Below are 10,873 nucleotides of genomic sequence, written 5' to 3'. Positions count from 1 at the left end.
CACTGTGCACGGGTGAAAGTCACCGGGGGTTCGGGGAAAACTCGGCGTCTGCTGCGGGCTGAGGGCCTCGAAACCCGCTGACTTTCGGTGTGTTTGGCTTTATAAAGGCTCCGTGTCACTGCCAAGGGGAAAAGCAGGTGCAGGTTGTCAGGGAAGCTGGGGCTCCAGAAAAACGTGAGAAGTCCTCAATATACTGGTGAAAAACAGAAACCAGGAGTGTTCCTGTGCAGTGAGCCCAGTGACTGCAAAAATGTTGTGGAGCTGCTGCCGTGTGGATCTGGGGGGTTTGGCTCGTTATGAGCACTTGCCCCTCTCAGCCCGTCTCCAGTGTCCTTTTCTTAGAGGTGAAACATCAAACCCAGAAACCTCAGCTTTGAAACCTGAAATCCAGGGATAGGTCTGGATATCAACAGTTGGGAGAAAACTTGTGTGGAATCGTTGAGCTTATAAACAGTGATAAGAAAACTTTGTCAGTTCCTTGCTTTTGTCTTTCCCTCCTCCTCTGGTTCTATATTGAGTTATAGTGGCAAATCTGCATCTGTAGTGGGGGAGTAGGGAAATAGCAAGTGATTCCATGTGTTTTATGAGCTGACACAACGTGAGAGAAGGTCTTGTGGAGTTCAGGCGTTTGCTCTGGAGAAGTGGTTGGTTCCCAGCAGAAGATGCTTTCCCACTTCTTTGTTTGTTGGTGATATGACTAAAACTGACCCTGCAGTGTGATCCTGGGGTTTTCTCTGAGTTTCCCGGGGGGAGCAGAGCTGAACCTGGAAGTTACTCGTGGAGTTGCTGTGTGTAGCCAGAGTGTTCCTGGTTTGTGTTGAAGCAGCTCTTTCTCATTGGCAGCATTGAATTTGTGTTTGAATAACAGCATTTCAAAACCAACCTCAAAACCAAGGGCTTTTTCAGACTTTTAGTTACAGTTGAAGAAGATCTAAAGTGATTAAAATAGCTTTAGTTTCCCAACTCCGGTGGCTAGTTTGGTTCTGAAAACATAAGTTTTCACATTTTTTCTTAGTTGATAAGCCTTGTGGATGGATGGGTGTGTGCCCAGGGTGTGTGCCCAGGCAGCCTGTGGGGTTGGTGGGCTGCATGTGCTGGGACTGCTCTGGGGGGGCTCAGTGCCCCTGGGGGTGCTGTGCCCGTTCCCAGCACGGGCAGGGGGGCTGGCAGGGGCTGCTCCCCCCGGGTTGGTGCCGTTCCTGTGCCGCTGTTTGCAGTCCTGCCCGGGGTCTGTCCCTGCCCTGCAGGGTCGTCGGCCCGGCGGGGCTGACCCCGCGCTCACCCCGCTCTCCCTCAGCACACACGGTGTGCTCGGGGCACGTGGCCCTGTTCTGGAAGCTCCTCTCCCGTGCCGTTGAGGGCCCTGTGCAATCCACACTGCCCAGGTGGTTCGGGCATGGCCAGCCAGGTTTGCCTCGTGTGGCCTGGAACTGGGGTCAGAGCCTTCTGGCATCGGGCTGTCCTGCAAATGATTTGTCTGGGTGAGACTGTCGGGTCACTTTTCCGTGTGTTAAAGGATGGTGTGTTCCTGCAGGGAACCCTTCCTTCTGCATCAGGATTGGTGTTCACCTGCAGGAGATGGTGAGGGGGCTCGTGGTGGAGGTGACAAGTGCACACACTGGGCAGACTGGGTTCTATGTAACAATGTCCATGTGTGAGTTAATTAACAAAGACATAAATAACTTCACTAGAACTTCTTCCCAGGTGCGAAAGCTGCCCTTTGGCAATAAATGTCTCCAGACCTGCAATTCCTTCCCTGGTTTGTGCCTTTCACACACCGTAGTGAACAGAGGTTAATGTGCTTTGAAAGACCATTTCCAACAGCATCGTTGGTAATTGTGGTCAGTGGATTTACAGTGAATTTGCAGTTCTGCTGGAACAGAGGAAGTATTTTTAAATAGCTTGTTTGGCCAATCTGGGGGGAAGATTAGTGGCTGACTGGGGAGGAGTGTAGATACCTGTAAGCAGCCTCTAAAGGTCTGTGCCCACTCCTCCAGTTCCCGGGAATTGCCCAGTGCCCCTTTGGGATTCTGGCAGGCTTGGGCAGTGCTAAGGAACTGCCAGCTGGTTTTGTTAAGTGCTGCAGAAATGCTTCAGGTGGAGCATATGCATCTGAAGTTTCTGAGGCTGTTCCTTGATCTGCAAGAAATACAGGTTAAACCCTTTGTCTTTTCCCTGGTATTTATGAAACACTTTCCTAGAGTTCTGCCTCTGTGGAGCTGGGTTCTGTCTATGGGCTGTGCTGACTTCTTGCCTTCCTGCTGCACAAATCTGACTTTGCCTTCCCCAGAGCCCAGCTATAGGTTCCCCAAGGGCAGCACATACCATCCCACTTTACCTTTTATTTATTTGTTTTCTGTTCTGAGCTGTGAGGCTGCGGAGGGAGAGGCTGAGCTTTCGCTTTCAGCCTAAAACCAAAAGTGAACTGTTGTGGTGCCAAAATGTTTCTTCCTCTGGAGGAAACTCCAGGCAGTGAAGTCGGGAGGGTGTTTTGCTGCCATTGCATCCAGGATCAAATCCCCTGGGTTACCTGGTGTGCTTGGCTCTGCTCCCTCCCCTCCAGATGTTGGGCTGTGCCACAGCTGGGAGCAGGGGGGGTCGTGTGAGGGCTTTTTGTGGTGCAGTGAAGTCCCACATGTTGCCTGCAGCTCCACAGGGATATGTGAGATGGGCAGGAGTGGGTTTGAACCCCTCCAGTCTCAGCCCACATGCAGGGGGAGCTCCTGGAACCCCATAAAAGTCATTGGATTTCTCTAAAGTTAGTGTGGAAATTGTATTGGGACAATAAAAAGGAATGATTTTCTTTTAATTGGAGAGTGTGCCAGCTTTAAGGGTGAGAGGCTTGGAGCTTCTTTAGTTCCATGAGAAAGTGAATTAGTTTGAACTACCTGGTGGTGGTGGATTTAAAATCCATATTTCAGTGCAGTTGGGTGAGGGATTCCTAGTTTGGAAGAATATATATATATATATGTCTCAGTAATTACATGTAATATTTCTTTACATTCTCTTTTTAGCTTTTGTTTAGAAAGCTGAATTTTTATGAGTCTAGTAGGTGTGATATTTAATTGATGTGTGTCAGATAATGATGGTTTCCACTGTGTGTAGGGGGAAGCTTTACTGTTGCAAAGTCTTTTGGATCCAGCTTTCGGATAAAAAAGGTCCGTTTAAGGTTATTATTTTTAAGGTTGTCAGATCTCTGCTAGAGGTCCTTAGTTTTTTTCATCTGTTTAGGAGAATTTGTAGCTATGGTTTAACTAGTACTCCCAAGGTGATGTTTTGCATGGAGATATTTATAAGTTCATTTCTGAAAATACTGCAGAAATCTGCAGTCAAACCTCCTTCTCTCTGGTGTCAGGTGTGGGGCAGTTCAGTGTGTGCAAGTGAGGGAGCCAGGTTGGGGATAGCAGTTCTTACCTCAGAAATCTGGGATTGCCCAGCATGGCAAGGGGAAAAATCTAGCACCTCTGTGCCTTTTACTGGCTTTGGAGAGCAGGTGTTGGCTTTTAACAGAACTCCCATTGCCTTAGAGATGCCCATTTCCATCCTGGCTGTTCAAATTCTTTATATCCACTGGAACACCTGTACTGCCCAGGTGGGCAACTGGATTGGGAGTCTAAAGATGTGGTTTAGCTAATAGGGGTTTTAATTAATTTTCCCATGGCTTAGTATAAGTGTTAGATTTTTGAGTTCTAGCAAAGATGATGGGCTCGTGCTTTCAGTACAGCTGAGGTCTGTGTGTGAAAGCTTGTCTCTTTACACCTGATAGTAGTGCTACTCAGAGAAATACTTGAGGTCTGTTTAAGTAAAACATCAGGACGTTAGAATTTAACAGAACAGACCCAGTCAAGGGGATTCTCTCAGGTGGGGTGTGTTTCTCACAGTAACACCAGCACTCCTGCTCCTGATTTGTATCCCCAGGTGTTTGCAGAACTGCTGTTAGAACCCAGTGTTCAGGTGCCCTCCGAGACTTTAATTAAGGTGTCCTCTCCCTTTTGAGAGGGCAGTGGGGAATCCTGCTGTGGTGGAAGAGGCAGGAAATGAGACCTTAGCTTCCAAGTCAATCCTCCCCCTTCCCTGGGAATGACTGTGGGTTGTTCAGTCCTCACTCAGTGTCGGTGGGGCAGTGACAGCAGCTCCTGGTCTTTGCTTCCCATTGTCCTTATCAGGTGACAGAGAGCAGAGTCCCCTGTTCCTGCTGTGACTCAGGACACCGGGTGTTTTTTGAGCAATCCCAGTGTGACTCTGGTCGGGTTAATGTTTGTAGGTGGTGACCAGCTGGAGCAAGTCTGGTGACAAGAGGGAAGCACTGGGTTCAAAACATCGATTGGGTTTTGATAAGCTTTAGTAGGGAAGAGAAACTGAGGATTTAAACTCGATGTCTTTCTTGCTCTAACCCAGTGGGGGACCCGCTGTCCTCCCAGGCAGAAGGGACACCCTAGAAGCAGATCTGGTGGTTCCTGATGGGCAGTCACCAGGATGTCAGGACAGTCTGGGAGCCCTGCATGGGTCATTTACACCCTCGGGCTGGGGAGGGAAAAGGGTTTTTACACTGTTTGATCTGTTGTGGCTCACTTGAAACGTTGTGGCTGTATCTTAGTGCATGAGAACCGTCACAGACTGGTGCCTCTCTGTGTCCACAGCTGTCTCCTGATGCTACTAAAAATAACAACATTACAGAATTAAACAATTTAAAAATATTTTCTTGGAAGCTTTTATCTAGTGTGTAAAAACACAAAACAAAACAAAAAAAACCAACTAAACCCACACCTCTTTTCTCCAGAATAGCTCAAGTGTTTGATCTGATTATTTTGAATGAAATCTAGACTTTAAAGAAATTGTATTTTTAACTGTGGAACATACTATAATTGTGCTCCAATGTACAAAACATTTAAAAATTGGGTGTCTGTGGCATGGAAGCATAAGCAGGCAACTGTAGCAGTAGGAAGTGGGTACAATATAATTTTGGTCCAGTTGAATTCTGCCTTACATGCCCCAACTTGTTCTCAGACAGTTTCTGCAGCTTAATCCCCCTTTACTTTCCTGCAGACAATTATAGATTGGTGACATAGTTTGTACTGAGGAATTGGCAGTTACAGAATCTCCCGTGTACTGGCAGCCCTTGCTGACTTTCCACTGGGAAGAGTTGTTGCCTGTTTTCAGTGGCAGCTCCTGCTGGGACATTCTCAGGATATTTTACCCCACACTTAGAGCTGCTGTGACCACCTGCTTTGGGAGGGCTCAGCTGCTGGGGATGGCTCTGTGGGCTCGAGCTTGTAGTGCCATGGTTATGGTGCTGCTGGGCAAGGGGCCGTGCCCAGGTCCTGGGGGCCCGTGCCCAGGTCCTGGGGGCCGTGCCCAGGTGGGGGACTGTGCTCAGCCCTGGGCAGGTATCCCGGGAAGGTTTCAGCAGCTGCTCTGGGTGTTTGTGTGCACACTAAAACTGCTTGAGGACAGTGATTTCCTTTGGTGCTGTGGGTGCTCTGAGGACACTGTGGGTGCTCTGAGGACGCTGTGGGTGCTCAGTTTCTCTCCTTGTGCTGCCCCTGCAGAGCATGGGATGGCTTCTGTCACCACAGGTTTCTGTTTTCTTCCAGGAACACCCCACTTGTATTTGGAACTGCTGCTTTCAACTAAGACAATTACATGCTTCTCTGTGGCTTCATGTGAGAACATACATAACCTTTGAATTAGCCAGCCCTTTCCCCCCCTCCTTCAGCTGTTTAAGTTCAGCTTAAAGCTTTCAGCTTCCCTCAGTGGTCATTTTGCATCATCAAACCTCTTCTAAGGTAGTTTCCTAACCTCATGTGTAGAGTTCAGTGTAAGTTTGGTGTAAGAGAGGTCAAGAATGAAGGTAACTGACACACAAATTTTGCTTTCTGAAATTCTCTCTATTGAAAGCTATTCACTGATTAAAATTCCAGTCCTTCAAACCATCTTGAGACTTTGCACATAATTGCCATGTGTCATCTCTGTTGAACATTTGAATTGAAAGCTTGAGGTAGAAGTGGTTCCCTGCCTCATGATGAGCCTGGCTCTTCCCCCCACCCTCTTCAGCCTCCTCCAAGGCTTGGAGTGAGGCAACTCCTGCTTCAGGAGCGATAGGAGCTGTTGGAGATGTCCCAGCAATCCCCCAGTTCCCTGAGAGCTGGGTGAATAACATCCGACTGAGAGAGCAGAAACTCAGAGGCAAAAGGAGTGTACTGAGGTTTGCCTCACTTGCATGGCCTCCATATGCATTTTTAGTCTCTACCCCTTGCTTCATGTAGAGATGTTCCATTATTAAGGAGTAAGAAATTATCCATCTGCTGCACTATTTCTTTTTGTTTTTTAACAATGGACACCTGCTGGGGTGCTGTGGTGCCTGGTTACACGGTGCATTTGGAGAGCGAGGAAAGGCCTATGAAGGTTGAGACTTGAGTTACAGAAGGGGTCCGAGGTGTCCTCCCTCGTGTGTTCTGTGCTGGAGGTTTTACTCTGATGTTTAGCACTGCTCGGTGTCTGCATTGCCTGTTTCCAGGAGGTACCACCTGAGCTGCCTTGCTCGTGACAAAACACTGCAGGAGAGAGCTGCAGGGAACACACCTCCCAGCGGCACCTGCCTGGCTCCTCCCTCCCTCCAGGGACAGATGTGCCCCTCGGCACCTTCCTCACAGTGTCTGTGTGTCACGGTGCTTCTCCACGACCTCAGCAATGTCCTCTGCTGGCTGGGCGGGCGTGATCCAGGGGCTGCCCCATCTGCAGTTGCACATGGAAGGAGCCCTCGGTGCCACAGTTGTGTTCTGACAGCTCGGCAGAACCAGAGCCCCGCAGCATCCCCTGGGAGCTGGTGGGTGCTCTGGGCATGGGCAGGAGCCACAGAGAGGGAAATTTGCAAGCTGGATTTTGAGCTTTAACTGCGATTTGAGTTGAATTTTTACACCCCTCTACATCCCCCAAATCTGTTTCTTAAAAAAAGGCATATCTTTGGCTCTTTCATCAAAGAATTTGACGATAAATGAAAATTTGCAGATTCCTGTAACATTTATAGTTCAAGTTCTCATGTCCCTCGTCTTCTGTGTTTAGAGGACCTGGTTGTACAGCTCTTTTTCTGAGCTGCTGAACTTCTTGATGCTGAAAGAAGTCTCCGTGTTCTGGGGAGCAGGAAGGTGCTGGGCACCTGCCGTGCTTTTAGTGAGGCCACAGTAGCCTTGGTGCTTCGGTTTCTTCATTCTCCTGGAAAAACTCTGATTCAATTAATTAAAAAACCATTTCCACTTACCCATGTGCTGGTGGTTGTTTGTAGGACAGTGAGGCTGTGTAAGGAGGCCTCGAGTTTGTGAACTGATTTGGAAGAGTTTCTTTTATTTTTGAATACTGCCGTGGTGACCTGGTTAATTGGGAGTAATTAATGCCTAAGTATATTGGTTTAACACAACAAAAGGCTGTCTGGAAAAAAACAGGGAAGGGAAAGAAGGGCTCAAGATGAGCCACCTCTTTGCTAACACTTAAGAGTTGTTAAGGGACATCTCCAGAGCTATTAGCAGAGAAGGATTTTAACTTGACTATTGTAATTTAGCTCCTGAGGCTTGAAACAAAGCAGCAGAGCAAAAGAACTGATCTGAAAAGGAACACTTTGGTGTTGTGTGGGAAAAGTGCTTGACATCTAAGAGTCATGGGGTGCCCTTGGAGAGGAAGGAGTAGAGGTAGAGTGGATTTGGGTGATGATGTGGAGCTGTAACCTGTATTTGCTGCCTCCTCCCCGCTCTATTTTTGGAATCTCACTCTTAGGACTAAAATTGAGCGTGGTGCTGATCCCTGGGCTCACCTGCTCACTGGGGTGACTTGTGACTGGAGGCTTTACCCAGGAGTTAGGGCCTGGATCCTGTCAGACCTGCTCTGTAAGTGTGGCAGGGCTACACACTGCTGTGGCCTGGGAGTGCTCTAAAAATGGAAAAATTGCTTAATTTCGGGAACACAAGGAGGGCCTGGGACCTGGAGGGCCCTGTTAAGAAAGAGCTGTGTGGCCACCCCTGTAATTAGAAGAGCTCAGTCATGTCAATTAAACTGGCTGCATTTGCAGAGTTGTTTGGTTTATAATAGTAATTTATCTCCTTTGGCAGAGAGCAGAGGGGGAGTAAGTAGTGTAGTGAGTTTACTCCACTGAGGAGGAGAAAATCAAGCAGGCAGGGCTGTGTGAGCAGAAGCCTTTAGCTGATAACCCGTCCTGCCGAGGGCTGACTGCTCCTGCCTGGCCCTGCAGTGTCTGCACTTGAGTCTGTGCAGTTACAGCTGGGCACAAGGGTAAACTAAAATAAAAATTACATGTATTTTAAAGCATAGACAAGTTTCAGGGCCTTAAGTGTGTTTGCCCTTAAGCCATCTCTGTCATTAGGGTGGCATTTGGTTGTGAGCTCCACTGATGCCGTGGCACGGTGTGCTGCTGGGGCTCTGCTGCCTGCACAGAACCAGGCTGCAGAATTCGCCTCTGCAAACGGCATCTGCCCCAGAGCACTGCCCTCCAACTGATCCTGGGGGCTCGGGGCAGGGGAGCAGGGGGAGCACTGTCTCTGGGGAGCAGTGGGACAGAGCTGGCAGCGTTGTGTGAGCTGGGGGCACCTCTGGCACAGAGCAGGGCCACCGCTGCTCCATCCCTATCTCCCGGGGCTGTCTGTGTCAACGAACGTGAACTCAAGGCAGATTTGCTTTGTCATCCTGACTTTGGCTTTTGCCACTGTGAATTTCTCTTCAGTTTCTGGAAGCTTCTTTGTAGTTCTCTAGTGGGGAGTCCAAGAGACATCGGAACACACAGAAGGGCTCACCCTAAACAGCCCCCACCTCACAGATCACACGGTGGGAGTGGGGAGGTGGGTTTGGGAATATCTGATCACAAATGGTGGCAAATCTGGTTTTCAGCATGTGTTGTTCTTTAGTTAGTTTTTAACTCGATGCTGCAAACGAGTGTTGTTGTTTCCCAATGGCAAAGAGCACTGAAATATGACCCCGGGAGGGGAGTGCTGGCCCCGGGCCTGTGTGCACAAATAGCCCACTACCTTCTGAAGCCTGTTTGCAGCCAAGCAAACAAACACAGTGAGGCTGCCTCACACAGAACTGCAGCAGAAATCTGCCCCTCAGAGATTTTTTTTTTTTCCTCTCAATGTCAATAAAACCTTAGTACAACTGGTTCCAGAATCATCACTCACAAGATGTTGTGGTATGTCTGAAAATGCAGTTATGTAGTACTGGATTAGGAAGTGAAAGAGCTGCGTTGCTGTCTTTTGTAGCTCCTACAATACCTTTTGCCTTGGATTGCTGTACTACAGGAAGAAATCCTAGTGCAAACTAAGCTCCAGCTCATGGTGTTAGCTGGGTGAGCGAGCAGGAGTCTCTTGGCACAGCCCTGGTGTGAGTTATGTAAATCTTGTGCAGTGTATAAGCAACAGGCGGTTGGTGACGTAAAACTGAGCATTTGTCTCTGTTTACTGGCTAATGTGACATGGCCCCTTCCTGCAGCATTTGACTGAGCTGGCGGGATTAAATAGAGCCCTGACACTCCTGAGTAGAAAACGCCTCAGGCTGAATAATGGTTTCTGTCTGGAATCCAGGGTTCTGGCCATGGCAGTGGGACCTGGTGGCTCTCCTGTCAGACCAAAGTCCACTCTGGGGGTGGCAAAGGTCTGGCTGTGGGGCTGGGGCTGCTGAATTGCTGATCGATCCCTGGGCCGTGTTGTGCAGGACGTTCCGGTGCCTCCTTAGCAGGATGTCAGGAACTCCAGTGTCTCACACAGCAATTGTCTGCTGGCACTGTGATGGATTGGTTGCCAAACTATGGGGCTCTTTGGGTCCTCTCCCAGTGCCCCCACCAAGGCTCTGCCCTTCTGACCCTAGCTCCAATGCAATCAGCTGCTGCACTTCAGCTCCCCTGAGTTTTCTGGGAGGAGAAAGCAGTGACACTGCTCCCATGCAGTTGGGATTTCATCCAGAATGTCCAATTTGAATGTTTTTCCCATGAACAGTGTAGGAATTGAACAGGAGGCAGTTTGCTTCACTCACCGTTTGAAGCCTCTTTCCAGCTGGCAAGCAGCCCCACAAGCCCTGTGTTTGCTCTTGCTCAGGGTCATGCTGCAAATGTTTCTCTTGCTTTCACCTTGGCTTTCTGGCTCTGGCTTGGACACATGATGCTCCACCACAGTACAGACCCTCAGTATGTCACTGTGCCCACACAGTGCAGCTTCTGCAGGGCTTTGGTTTAGGTGGTGGTTCTCAGTTCCTGAAGGTTTGGGTTTTGTTTTTTTTTTATCCTGCTCAAAAAAGCAACACAGATTTCTGTAATCATGAATAAAAAGCAGTTGTTGTGCCCGTTGCGTTTGGGGAGATTTTACTCATCTCCATTCTACAGCACCCACTCACAACATGTAAATTAGGGCCACAACCTCTCAGACATGCATAAACAGAGGAATTACATGACTTGCCAAACACTTACGTAATAACTTAATAGTATATCGTGGAACTGAGCTAAGGCTCATGAATCCTCTTCCTGCCTGACTGTTCCTCTTCTCACATTAATTATCATGGGTTGCAGCTACACCACAGCTCAGGAATCAATAACATTTGTGGCTTTTTGAATGTCCTTAATATATCACAGGCTTGCACTGTCATTTGTCTTTATTCAGTGGGAACTTTTGACTCAGGTGGTTTATAAGTTCCTGTGAGTTGTGACTATCCAGAGCTGAGCAGGCACTTTAATGATGAGTAAATAGTTCCTACCTGGTGGTATGTTTCAAAAGCAGCAGGGCTGGAGTTATTATCTGTAGCTACCAGTGCTCTTTGGCCTTGAGAGTTATCAGAAGAGCATTCTGTGTGTTTTGTTCCTCTTGTGCTCCTTTTGGACCTTCTA

Source organism: Manacus vitellinus, unplaced genomic scaffold (assembly GCF_001715985.3).
Source record: "Manacus vitellinus isolate BGI_N305 unplaced genomic scaffold, ASM171598v3 scaffold_47_pilon, whole genome shotgun sequence".
NCBI classification, from domain to species: Eukaryota; Metazoa; Chordata; class Aves; order Passeriformes; family Pipridae; genus Manacus; species Manacus vitellinus.
The sequence above is the reverse complement of the archived record's forward strand: the minus strand, read 5'-3'. Positions refer to the sequence as shown.